This window comes from Oryctolagus cuniculus, chromosome 6, assembly GCF_051225735.1.
Source record: "Oryctolagus cuniculus isolate XC-2025 breed Fujian yellow rabbit chromosome 6, ASM5122573v1, whole genome shotgun sequence".
Taxonomy (NCBI): domain Eukaryota; kingdom Metazoa; phylum Chordata; class Mammalia; order Lagomorpha; family Leporidae; genus Oryctolagus; species Oryctolagus cuniculus.
In genome coordinates this window covers 120133645-120147229 of record NC_142872.1, presented here as the reverse complement: position 1 = coordinate 120147229, position 13585 = coordinate 120133645, and the positions used below count along the sequence as shown (strand labels likewise).

The window sequence follows — 13585 nt, the reverse complement described above, 5'->3', positions numbered from 1 at the left end:
TCACAAAGACACAAACCAAAGATAAAAGCAACCAGACAACCAAAAAATCACCCACTATACAAATGCTGAAAAACAAAGGAAGAAACTTAAATAAGAGTAAGGAAGACACTATGAGCCACCAAAGAAACAATACATCAATAGTAGAAGATGAAGATGAAGAGATTGAGAATATGCCAGATACAATTCAGAAAATTAATCAAATTACTTAGAAGCAATCAGAAACAAATTCACAAACTAAATGAAATTTATCCCTTGAAATTGAGAAAAAAAATCATAATGAAATACTAGAAATGAAAAATTCAACAGATCAAATAAAAAATGCAGTGGAAAGTCTTAACAACAGAGTAGGTGAGGCAGAAGAAAGACTATCCAAACCAGAAGACAAATTTCTGGAAATTTTACAGTCAGATGAAAAAAAAAGAAGAAATTAAAACACTAATTTCTAATTTGGAGATCTACAAGAAACTATAAAATGACCCAACATACACGTCCTAGGAGTTCATGAAGGCATGGAAAGAGAAAAGGATTAGAAGGCCTTTTTAATGAAATAACAACAGAAAATTTCCCCAATTTGGAGAAAGGGACATCCAAGTACAGGAAGCAAACAGAACTCCCAATAGACACGACCAGAAAAGATCTTCACCATGACACATTGCAGTAAAACAGTCCACAGTAAAACAAAGAAAATATTCTAAAATGTGCACAAAAGAAATGACAGATTACATTCAGAGGAACCCCAATTAGATTCACAGCATATTTCTCATCAGAAACCCACAGGCTAGGAGAGAATGCTGAGATATATTCCAAGTATTAAGAGAAAAAACACTGTTAACACAGAATACTGTATCCTGAAAAGCTCTCATTTATGAATCAAAGTGAAATAAAGTCCTTCCATGACAAATGGAAATTGAATGAATTTCTAACTACCTGCCCAGCCTTACAAAAGATACTTAGGATGTGCTACACACAGAAACAGGAACATCACTATGAAATAAGGTGAAAGCAGAAAATTGCCCAATAAAAGTACAAAGGAAACCCAAACTAAAAAAATAGGACTATTAATGGAAATATGGCAGGGCAAAATAATTACTTAACAATAGTCACCCTGAATGTAATGGCCTCAACTCTGCAGTTAAAAGACACAGACTGGCTAAATGGATTTAAAAACAAAACCCATCTATTTGCTGCCTCAAAGAAACACATCTCACCAACAAAGAAACATACAGACTGAAAGTGAAAGGATGGAAAAAAATAATCCATGCTAACAGAAACCAAAAAAGAGCTGATGTAGCCATCCTAATATCAGACAAAATAGACTTTAATACAAAAATTATTAAAAGAGACAAAGAAGGGCATTATGTAATGATTAAGGGATCAATTCAATAGGAAGATGTGACTATTACAAATGTATATGCACCTAATTACAGGGCACCTAGCTATTTAAAAGAAATGTTAATGGATTTAACGAAAGACATATACTCAATATCATTAAAATGTCCATACTACTGAAAGCAGTTTATAGATTCAATGCAATGCCAACCAAAATGCTAAGGACATTCTTCTCAGATATAGAAAAAATGAGGCTGAAATTCATATGGAAACAGAGGAGACCCTGAATAGCTAAAGCAATCTTACACAACAAAAACAAAGCAGAGGCATCACAATAGCAGATTCCAGGATGTACTACCAGATTTCAAGATATATGACAGGGTAGTTATAATCAAAACAGCCTTGTGTTTGTATAAAGACTGATGGATAGACCAATGGAACAGAATAGAAACTCCAGAAATCAACCCACACATCTACAACCAATTTATCTTTGACAAAGGAGCTAAAAATCAATCTCTGGAGGAAGAACAGTCTTTTCAGCAAATGGTGCTAAAAAAAAAAAAAAAAACTGGATCTCCACATGCAGAAGCATGAAGCAAGACATCTACCTTACACCTTAAACAAAACCCACTCAAAATGGATCAAAGACCTAAATCTATGACCCAATACCATCAAATTGTTAGAGAACATTGGGGAAACCCTGTAAGACATTGGCATAGGAAAAGAGTTCTTGGAAAAGACACCAGAAGCACAGGCAATCAAAGCCAAAATTAAAAATGGGATTACATCAAATTGAGAAGCTTCTGTTCTGCAAAAGAAACACTCAGGAAAGTGAAGAGGCAACCAACAGAATGGGAGAAATTATTTGCAATTTATGCAACTGATAAAGGATTAATAACCAGAAATCATAAGGAGAAACTCAACCACAACAAAACCAACTGGTTAAGAAATGGGCAAAGGACTTAAACAGGCATTTGTCAAAAGTAGAAATCCAAAAGGCCAACAGACACATGAAAAAATATTCAGGATCACTAGTCATCATGGAATTGCAAATCAAAACCACAAGGAGGTTCCACCTCACCCCATTAGAATGGCTTTCATTCAGAAATCAACAAACAACAAATGCTGGCAAAATGTGGGAAGAAAAGTACCCTAATCTACTGTTGGTGGGAATGTAAACTGGTACAGCCACTGTGGAGGACAGTATGGAGATACCTCAGAAATCTGAATATAGACCTACCATATGACCTACTCATCCCACTCCTGGGAATTTACCCAAAGGAAATGAAATCAGAATATGAAAGAGTTATCTGTACCCACATGTTCACTGTGGCTCAATTCACAATAACTAAGATATGAAATCAATCCAAATGCCTGCCAACTGAAGACTGTATTAAGAAATTACGGGACATATATACCAGGGAATACTACACAGCATTAAAAAATGAAATCCTGTCATTTACAACAAAATGGATGAATCTAGAGAACATTATACTTAGTGAAATAAGCCAGTTCCAAAAGGACAAATACTGTGTGTTATCCCTCATCTATGGAAACTAATACAGCACCTAAAAGGTAATCTATAGCCAGCGCTGTGGCTCAATAGGCTAATCCTCCACCCTGCAGCGCTGGCACACTTGGTTCTAGTCCCAGTCAGGGTGCCAGATTCTGTCCCAGTTGCCCCTCTTCCAGGCCAGCTCTCTGCTATGGCCCAGGAGTGCAGTGGAGGATGGCCCAATTCCTTGGGCCCTGCACCCCATGGGAGACCAGGAGAAGCACCTGGCTCCTGGCTTCGGATCAGCGCGGTGTGCCGGCCGCAGCGCACCAGCCGTGGTGGCCATTGAAGGGTGAACCAACGGCAAAAGGAAGACCTTTCTCTCTGTCTCTCTCTCTCACTGTCCACTCTGCCTGTCAAAAAAAAAAAAAAAGTAATCTATAGAAGTTAAAGTGGCATTTTGATATGCAATGACTTTGAACAGCCCTTGTCTTAACTGTTGAGGAACAGCTTTTTTTTAGTACTATTTGTTGAACTCTTTACTTAGTATAGAGTTAATTTTATATGTATAAAGTTAATTGAAAATAGATCTTAGTAAAATGTACAAATAGGAACTGGAGAGGGAGGAGGAAGAAATGTGGGAGTGCTGGTGAAGGGCAAGTAAGGTGGGAAGAATCACTATGTTCCTAGAGTTTTACTTATGAAATGCAAGAAGCTTGTATGTCTTAAATAAAGGATTTCTGGGAGAAAAAAAGAAAAATACTAATGACATTCTTTACAGAATTATAAAAAGCAACCCTTAATTTCATACGAAATAACAAAGACCAAAATAGCTAGTGATCTTGAAAAACAAAAACACAGGCCATTGCCGCGGCTCACTAGGCTAATGTTCCACCTGCGGCGCTGGTACTCTGGGTTCTAGTCCCGGTTGGAGCACTGGATTCGGTCCCGGTTGCTCCTCTTCCAGTCCAGCTCTCTGCTGTGGCCCTGGAAGGCAGTGGAAGATGACCCAAATCCATGGGCCCTGCACCTGCATGGGAGACCAGGAGGAAGCACTTGGCTCCTGGCTTCGGATCAGTGCAGTGTGCTGGCTGTAGCGGGCATTTGAGGGGTGAACCAACGGAAGGAAGACCTTTCTCTCTGTCTCTCTCTTTCTCACTGTCTAACTCTGCCTGTCAAAAAAAAAAAAAAAAAAAAACACCAAACACACACACACACACACACGAAACAAAAAACAAAAAAGCAAAGAAAGAAAGAAAGAAAGAAAGCTAGAGGTACTAGAATACCTGATTTCGAAGCTCCTGGCATAATAGAGAACCCAGAAATTAATGCATGTATAGAGTAGACAGCCAACTGATTTTTGACAGAAGTGATCAGAACACACAGTGAAGAAAGGATAGTCTCTTCAGAAAATGGTGCTGGCAAAACTGGATTATGTAAAAAAATGAAATTAGATCCCTACCTCTCACCATACACAAAAATCAACTCAAGATGGACCAAAGACCTAAATTTAAGATGTGAGACCATGAAATTGCTAGGAGAAAATGTAGGGGAAACTTCAAGATATTGGTATAGGTGATGACTTCTTGGATAAAACCTCTAAAACACAGCCGACAAAAGCAAAACTGGACAAAAGGGATTATATCAAACTCAGAAGCTTCCACACAGCAAAAAGTGAAGAGACATTAAGAGAACAGGTAAAAATATTTGAATCTACTCATCTGGCAAAGGATTAATATCCAGAATATATCAGCAACTCAAAAACATATCCAATCCAGTTAAAAAATAGGCAAAAGATCATTAGACAGCTCTGAAAAGAATACAAAAGGGCAACAAATATATGAAAAAAATGCTTGATATCAATAGCATCAGGGAAATGCAAATCAAAACCAGAATGAGATATCACCTTACCGCTGTCAGAATGGCTATCATCCAAAAGACAGAGAACAACAAGTGCTCATGAGGATTTGGAGAAAGAGGAAGTGGAATCCTCATTCACTGTCAATGGGAATGTAAACTAGTAGAGCTACTATGGAAAAGAGCATGATTTCTTAAAAAACTAGAAATAGATTTGCTATATGATTCAGCCATTTCACAAGTGGGTACATATCCAAAAGACAGGAACACATTGTATCAAAGAGATGCTTGCACTGCCATGTTTATAAAACACTGTTCACAGTAGCCAAAATATGGAATTAACCACGATGCCCATCAATAGATGAAGAATAAGGAAAATGTGATATATATATATACACACACACATATACAATGGAATATTATTCAGCTATAAACAGAATAAAATTCTATCATTTGCAGCAAAATGGTTGGAACTAGGGGACATCATGTTGAGTGGAATAAGGCAGACACAGAAAAACAAACGTTACATGTTCCCCCTTATATGGGAACTAAAATTTAAAAAAGAACAGAAATCTCTCTATGAATTAGTTTTTCAGTACAGAGTTTTGTCAAACTCTGCTTTAAATCTTTTAAAAAAAGATTTACTTATTTGAAAGGCAGAGTTACACACAGAGAGAGGGAGAGACAAAGAGAGAGATCTTCCATCCACTGGTTCATTCCCCAGATTGCCACAACAGCTGGAGCCAGGTCAGGCCAAAGATAGAAGCTTCTTTTGGGTCTCCCACAACATGGGTGGCAGGGCCCAAGGCCTTGGGCCACCTTCTGCTGCTTTCCCAGGCACATTAGCATGAAGCTAGATCAGAAGTGGAACAGCCAGGACTGGAACCCACACCCAGATAGGATGCTGGTGTTGCAGATGGTGGCTTTACCTATGCCACAATGCCAGCCCCATGCTTTAAATCTTTGTCAAACAAATTGATAGGAATTATATACTACTACAGTCTTTTTTCCCCTCTCCTCTCCTCCCTCCCTTCCTCCCTCCTCTCCCCTCCCTTCCTCTCTCCCTTCCCCTCCCCCCATCCTCCCCTCCCCTCCCCTTCCATAACCCCTCCCCTACTAAATCTGCCTTTCAAATAAATAAAATTTAAAAAAATCTGAATAGTGATTACTAGAGACTAGGAAGGATAAAAGAGTGGGTGGTTGGATAATGGATAACAAACAGTTAGATAGAGGTAATAAGTACATAACGGAGTGGGGTGACTACAGTTCACAATAATGTATTTTATACTGTATGATGATCCAGAAGAGATGATTTCATAGGCTCCAAAGAAGAGGAAATGCTAATTTCCTGATTAGATCAGTTTATGATTTTATATGTGTTGAAATATTACATGTATGCCATAACAATGTACAGGTATTACATGTTAATGAAAAAAAAATGGAAACCTCCCCATAAAAAAAGCAAAAACTCTTTTCAACCATTTTCAAGTATACAGTTCAGTGGCATTCATTACTTTGCTTGTGTTGTGCAATGATCGCCACCATCCATCCCCAGAATGTTCCCATGCTTCCAAATGAAACTCTACCCATTCAACAATCACTGCCCATCCTCCTTCCCCCAAGTCCTTGGATACCACCATTCTACTTTCTGTATCTATGGATTTCACTAGTTATGTAACTCATATAAAAGAAATCACATGGTATTTGTCCACAGTACAATATTCAAAAATAGATTTTAAAAGACTAACAGAGAGAAAGATAAAGTGCATCAGCACCTGGAATTTACCTAGTGAGGAGACTGTCTCAGGGCTTATGCTGTTTGTGGTTTTGCATGCATTCATGTGTCTTACACTGTATACATACACATGCATATTTGGCACGCATGTGAAGATATCATATTCTCCCAATGTGCACCCAATACATGTGTATTCCCCATACACCATAGACACTCATCCCAACTTCCTCTTCACTGAAGTCTGTCTTGTTCTGGCTGAGTCCCAGGAGCATGGTCAGGTGTTGGTTGACCAGCTGTCTCCTACCGCTGGTCTCAATGGATTATTAATGAAAATGAATGTGTGGGCCAGGTCTGAAGAATCCTCAAGCAGATACAATTGATTAGGTCCCATGGGTTCCTAAAGCTTGCTTGATATGCAAACAAAGGCAAAACTGGGTGAGCTATTTCTTATAAACACCTATATTGAAGAAAAACAGAATTTAAGACCAACCACCAACCAGAAGCAGTCCACAAACTTATCAACAATGGGATAGTCTGAGTAAGACAACACTAACCAATGAAATTCCATCTTTGCATTACTTTTGGTTCATCCTGTAATAGCCTTCCCCTCGTGTTCTCTTAGTGGAGCTCCTGAACTGCTTATTTTTACTTATTTATTTTTAAACAGTATACGTGTTAGAATCACCTGGATGAGCTTTTAAGAAAATACTTCAGGGCCCCACCCCTAGCTGGATTAGCATCTCTGGGCATGAGTCCTTGGCCTTAGTATTTTTAAAGTCTCCTTAGGAGATGATCATTTTCCAGCCACAGCTTAGAACCCTTGATCCTCACAACCCTTTGGAGATTGTTAGTACCAAGCTGGTGTGGAATACGATTCTTTATATGTCAGATCAAAGTGTCCCTGCCCCTCCAAATTTATATGTTGAAGCCTTTTTTTTAAAGATTTATTTATTTATTTGAAAGTCAGAGTTACACAGAGAGAAGAGAGGCAGAGAGAGAGAGAGAGGTCTTCCATCTGCTGGTTCACTCCCCAATTGGCGGCAACAGCCAGAGCTGCGCCGATCCGAAGCCAGGAGCCAGGAGCTTCTTCTGAGTGTCCCATGCGGGTGCAGGGGCCCAAGGACTTGGGCCATCTTCTACTGCCTTTCCAGGCAACAGCAGAGAGCTGGATCGGAAGAGGAGCAGCTGAGACTAGAACTGGCGCTGATATGGGATGCCAGTGCTTTAGGCCAGGGCATTAATCCGCTGCACCACAGAGCCGGCCCCAAAACCTTAACCCCTAGCATGACTATATATAGAGGCAGGGCTTCTTGGAGGTAATTCAGCTTAAATGTGGGGGCAGGGTAGGTCCTAAGTCTAGTCTGACAGGGTCAGCATCTTCTGAAGAAGAGACACACCAGAGTTTGTTCTCTCTCACATCCAGAGAGGAAGGGCAATGGGAGGACACAGTCAGGAAAAGGCCACCTGCAACTGAGGGAGTCATCCAGAAACTGAGCCTGGCGGGCACTGATCTGGGCTTCCAGCCTCCAGAACTGTGAGAAATGCACGTATGTTGTTAAGGCCCACAGTCTACAGTGTTTGGTTATGGCAGCCTGAGCTTACTGATACAGAGTCTTACTCTCTCCACCCCCAGCCCCACCCCCACCCCCCGCCTTTTTTAAACATCTATTCTCCAATCCCCTGCACCCCCGGGGCACTTTTAGCCCAGAAGCCAGCCGTGACCTGGAACTCAGGGAAGGTAGGGTGGTGTGCTGTGCAGGCAGCCTCTCCCTGGGCCCCGGGGATCCATCAGGGAAGAGTGGCACAAGGCACTCACCACCACATCAGGACCTGTGACCCCAGCACAAAGCTGAGGGGAGAGGAGTCGGTTCTCGCTTGCAGCAGGGACAGCTCCCTTTGAAAACCAGGGAGCCAGAAGTGCAGCGCTCCGCTTTTCACCACAGCTGCAGCTTTCCAAAGTGACTGTCCAAATGTATGCATGCGTCCGATGACTCTTGGGCATGTCCTAGGAGGGCAGTTATTTGAAATAATACTGATGATGTAAAAAGACTAATTTATAATTACATTGCATTTTATTGATTTTTTTCATGTTTGTAGTCTCACATATCACTATAATGCAAGCTCCACTGGACATTTCAAAATGATAATCTGAATTATCTGCTCTGTGTTGGTCATTTGTAAGCCATCTGAGCCTTTCAGACAAAGAGGATAGCTTCCAAAAATGGTAGGCCAGTCTAAAGGTAAGGGGTTGGCCTCCAATCCAGGTCTCATAGTGTTGATGGCTAAAACGCAGGTTGTCCTTGAGGCTACCATGTGTAATTCATCTCCAGAAAGTCACTGGTTTCTTTGGATAGAAACCAAAGTCTCCCTCCTTCCTGCCATGTGCTACTCACCCTGGGGCTGAGCTGGTCAAGTGGGCAATGAGAACAAGGGAAGACCACAGAAGTAAGTGTTCATCTGATTGAGGGAGGATATCTTCATTTTTTTCCATTGCAACAATGGGGCTGCTGCATCACTCTAAGATCTGAAGCCTACATTTAGGATGGGGCAAGCATATGTGCATGGGAGATGGGAATAAAAATAGTGTGTGTGTTTACCTAGCGTTTTAGTTACTCTTTAATCGAGCAAAGGACTTGGGAAGAAACAGGATATATTTTTGGTAGAAGACAAAACTGGGGCTCTTTGGCTTCTGGCCAAGAAATGATCCCAAAGGCAGCACTCCCTGGGGCTCTACTCAGGCACTGCCAAAGTCAATCTGTTTACAGTGGACATCAAGAACCAGGGGAAAGGTCTGCCCACACGGCCAGGTCAGCTGCGGGGCAGGAGGGGAAAAGGCCTGGCTGAAGGTCATCCCTGAGTTCTGCCTTCACAGAGGGATCTCAGACAGACTTCCTGTGGCCCATGAAGGGAGAGGGCAGAGTCATGTAAGCAGGTGTGGCCGGGTGGATCCTCATGTGCCACACATTGGCACAGAGCTAAGGCCTCTGTGGGGTTAGCCTCTCAGTTCAGCTTCTCCCCTGGCAGGACCACCCTTCTCCAGGCAAGACAGTGGGGAAACATTGGTTGGGTCCAGTAGGCACTGGTGTGTTTTCTTGGAGGTTCACTAATAGGTCAGTCTGGCTTTCCAAGAATCAGAAGCCATGATGGAATTAGGCCTGTGAGGGATAAATAGGCATGAAGGTTGAATATGCTTAAGATCACATGCTAGATAAATGACCCCAGCGGCCTTACCCTAAAGCCTGTGCCCAAAGCTGCCATAGTTCATCTAATCTGAGGTGGTGACTGCCTGCAGCGCCAGCATCCCATATGGGCACCAATTCAAGTCCTGGCTGATCCACTTCCAATCCAGCTCTTTGCTAACATTCTTGGGAAAGCAGTAGAAGATGGCCCAAGTATGTGGGCGACCTGGATGAAGCTCCTGGCTCCTGGCTTCAGTCTGGCCCAGCCCTGGCCATTGCAGCCATTTAGGAAGTGAACCAGCAGATGGAAGAGTTCTCTGTCTCTCCTTCCCCCTCTCTGTAACTTTGCCTTTCAAATCAATCAGTTAATCAGTCTTTTTTTAAAAAAACAAGAGTGTTGTCAGTTAATTTCAACATGCCATTATTAAGCTGCATTCTCAGTGATCTGAAAATGTAAAAGGATGTGAATCAGTAGTCACTGTCCAGAGGCTCCATGCCTGTTCTCAAGGGCTTCACGTCTGAGTAAGGGGAGACAGACCCAGGCACTGTCACGCTGTGTGGAAAGGATCCAGTAGCACTGAAGACAAGTAAATGAACTGCCGCGGTGGTGGAGGTTTGCAAATCGCCACTTCTGCCTGAGGTTGCCTGGGAACCCATCATAGATGAAGCTGAGCCTTAGAGCTCCCTCAAAGAGAGGATGGAAGGATGGAGTTGGGGAATTTCCAGTATTGTCTGGTTGGCAATGCTAACACTAATAGTTATAACAGAAGCTACCAACTTACTGTGGGCTTACCACGTGCCAGGCACTGTAAGGGCTTCTTATGCAGCATCCCGTTGAATCCTCATAGAAACCCCTAGAAAGCCCACTTATTACACCTGTTTCTCAGGAGAGGAGCCTAAGGCTCAAGAGGTTAACTGAATTACCCCACAGCAGACAGGCTGCAAAAGGAGGCCAGGACCAGAATCCCAGGCAGTGTGGCTCTCTTGCCACAATGCTGGCCCATCTGCCCAAAGGGAGTTCATAACAAGGCATGGTCAATGAAAGTCAACCCCATCCACTGAACTGACCGTTTTCTGAGGGAAGCCTGAGCAAGGGATGAATATGGCTGAACACAAGCATTGGGGGGCGACCTGTGGCCGTCTCAGCTCATGCTGCAGTCAGGCAGGGAGGACGGACAGGCAGTCAGATTCCGGAAGTGTTGCCCTGGGACTAGGAGTTCTGAGTCGTTTCAATGGCTGAGCACCTGCTCCAAGTTTATTCTGTCCCAAAGGTCTGTGTTGGAGGCCAAAGAGGCTATGGAAGGAAGTCCTGGGCCGAGCAGTGGATGTCAAAAGATTGAAATGTAACATGGGGTCCCCCTTCATAGCCTGCTTGATCCGGGCCCACCCTTCCTCATCTCAAGTTTAAACTGCTCGTCTCCTGCCTCCTCCCTGTAGCTCTCCAAGCTTTCATCTTCTTGACCATCTAGCCACTTCCTTGAAGAGGTCAAGTTTCTTCCACTTCTTTTCCTTCGCATATGCTTCTGCCTAGAATGTTCTTTTACTTAAGCCCCTTTGCCTTTTCCCTTCCTTTAGGCCTCAGGGTAAAGGTTGCCTCCTCTGAGACTTTCCACCTGCTATTTTCCATCATAGCCCCTTGGTCATTCCCTTCCTGGCATCTCTCATTAGGTGCAATCATGCCATTAGTTTGCATCCGTAGGGGCAGGGATCTTGTTGACTGTTGCACATCAGTCTGAGCTTGGTGCCTGCCATATGGGGGATGCCCCAATTTTGAATGAACGAATCACTTCGTGTTTGATCTGATTACAGAGTCAATATGTACACCTTGCACAGAAAATAATTAAGTGAGGAATTGCTCAAATGATGGGGAGACAGGTGTGCACCGAAACTGTCGAAGAAAGAGCCAAACAGGGTGAGCAGAATTCAGAGGCAAGAATGGCCATGGAGGAAAAACCAGTCCATAAGGGGCCACCAAGTGGCTTTCTATTCCCTGGAGGCACCTTCATGTTCATATCTGCAATCTCCCTACCTTTTAATACCTTGCGGGACCCTCCTTCTACTTCCTGGAAAATGTGGCTCGGACATAAAGGCTGGTTGATCACCTGCTCCCTCCACCAGGTTTTGATGAGCTCCCTTGGGAGGCTCACATGCTACTGAGACTGAACTTTTCTATGGCCCATAAGCCTGGGAAGAAGGATGTTCTGGGAAAACTATTGTGGATGCTGTCTGCACTTGCACTTCATACCGCTGACAGAGAGATCCCCAGGCACCACGAGTGCTCTCAGTTGGCCTCATTTTGGAATCTCTTCAAGGTTTTTTAGAAATAGACATGGACCTCACCAATTACAGCGTGTTCTATTAGCTAATCCTGCTTCGTTTCTCAGAGACAGAAATAATTGAGCACATATTTTTAAACAGAGTCATCCAGCCCTAATTTTTTAATGGAATTATGCATTTCATTTATCTGTTTGAAAGGGAGAGAGGGAGGAAGAAAGAGAGAAAGAGAAAGCAACAACAGCCAGGGCCGGACCAAGGCAAAACGAGGAGCTGAGAACTCTAACCTGGTCTGCCACGTGGGTGACAGGACCCCAAGTACTTGAGCCACCATCTGCTGCCTCACCAGGTGCACATTATCAGGGAGCCAAATCTCAAGTGAAGCTGGGGCTGGAACTCTGGGAATCTGATGTAGGATGTGGGCATCTCAATGGTACTTAGCCACCATGCAAAACGCAGTGTCTACCCAGCGCATCACTTGATTCATTCCTGAGTACGCACTCACACAACCTGAGTTTCATGGATTTCCATACCACACATTTGGAAGGTGAATATAGGTCAGCACGTGATACCATTTTACACAAGTACAGACTATCTCTCTGGGGAGGATCGAGTCTTTTTGTTAATAATGTTTTGCCTCCCCCTCCTCCTCCCCTTCAATCACATACCCTAAGGTCCTTGAGGGCAGGAGGACAAGGTTTATCATCAGCGAATCTTGCCTGCCAGTAAGGAATCTTCGAGTGAAACTGAAGAGTCCTGAGACCTTCTGGAAGTTCAACTCTCTGCTCCTTTTAGCCGAGTGAATTGCCTCAATTCACCTGAGCCCAGAGCTGTTGCTTGTTAATCATAGAAACCAAAATCCATGTCCCACTAGCCTAAGACTCTTAAAGAGCAACATCTCATAATAGTCTTAACAGATCCACACTTAATTTGAGAAGCCTCTGCTTATCCAAAATCACACATGATTGAAGAAGAATGAACCAAAAATAACTCTCCGCCACATGGAACAGTTATTTAAAAGCCTAAACAAAACACTTTGCTGCAAACCCCAACATTTTAGAAGCTTCTAGCTCTTCCAGAGTTTGAAGGGAATATTAATCACCACATTCTGGCCAAGAGCAACACCGTGCCACAAGCTAGAAATGAAGTCATCTGGGTATGTGTTTTCTGGAACCCTGCCCTCAATGTTTTTCTCCTTGACATATGTCCAGCTCTTTAAAACGACTTAACATCAGTAAAGCTCTTGGCCTTTATATGAAATCAAGTTTAAAACATGAAGGGAGCATAGAAAAGTGCTCAGGACGAGGACAAGAAGAAAGTATTTGTGAGGATGTGCAAGCATTCGCCCTGATGCTGTTGTGAAGTCCGCTCTATAGTGACAACCTTGTCCAGAGTGGTCTCAATGGAGGAGATGACATCTGCTCTCTGACCACGGGCGCTCTGCGTTCAGCCGAGGACAGTTTTTTAGATTCAAGCATCATTCACTTAATCCACAAATTACCGTTCATCCCCAAGAAGCCGACAGAAAGCGGAAACTGTCACTGCAGGCTTTGTTCTCGTAGTTCCCTTTGCATGAATCTTTGCGCTCAACAGAACGCTGTCAGGTCTTCAGAAGGAACTTCACATGTTCCCAGACTCCAGGTCCAAAGACTCTTCCAGCAAAATGATTAGTAAGTGTTTGCCCATTTGGATTATTCTTGCCTCTGGGATTTCATC

The 13585-nt window shown here is 43.0% G+C and overlaps 1 long non-coding RNA gene across 1 annotated transcript; it reads right to left on the bottom strand.

The window, feature by feature from the left end:
- Nucleotides 1-7376: 7376 nt before the first annotated feature.
- On the bottom strand, nucleotides 7377-12614 carry LOC149126275 (uncharacterized). Its single transcript, XR_016235807.1, has 3 exons — nucleotides 12538-12614; nucleotides 8233-8421; nucleotides 7377-7581 (listed from the first exon to the last, which is right to left on the bottom strand). It is a non-coding gene; the product is annotated as an uncharacterized LOC149126275 (long non-coding RNA).
- Nucleotides 12615-13585: the final 971 nt, after the last annotated feature.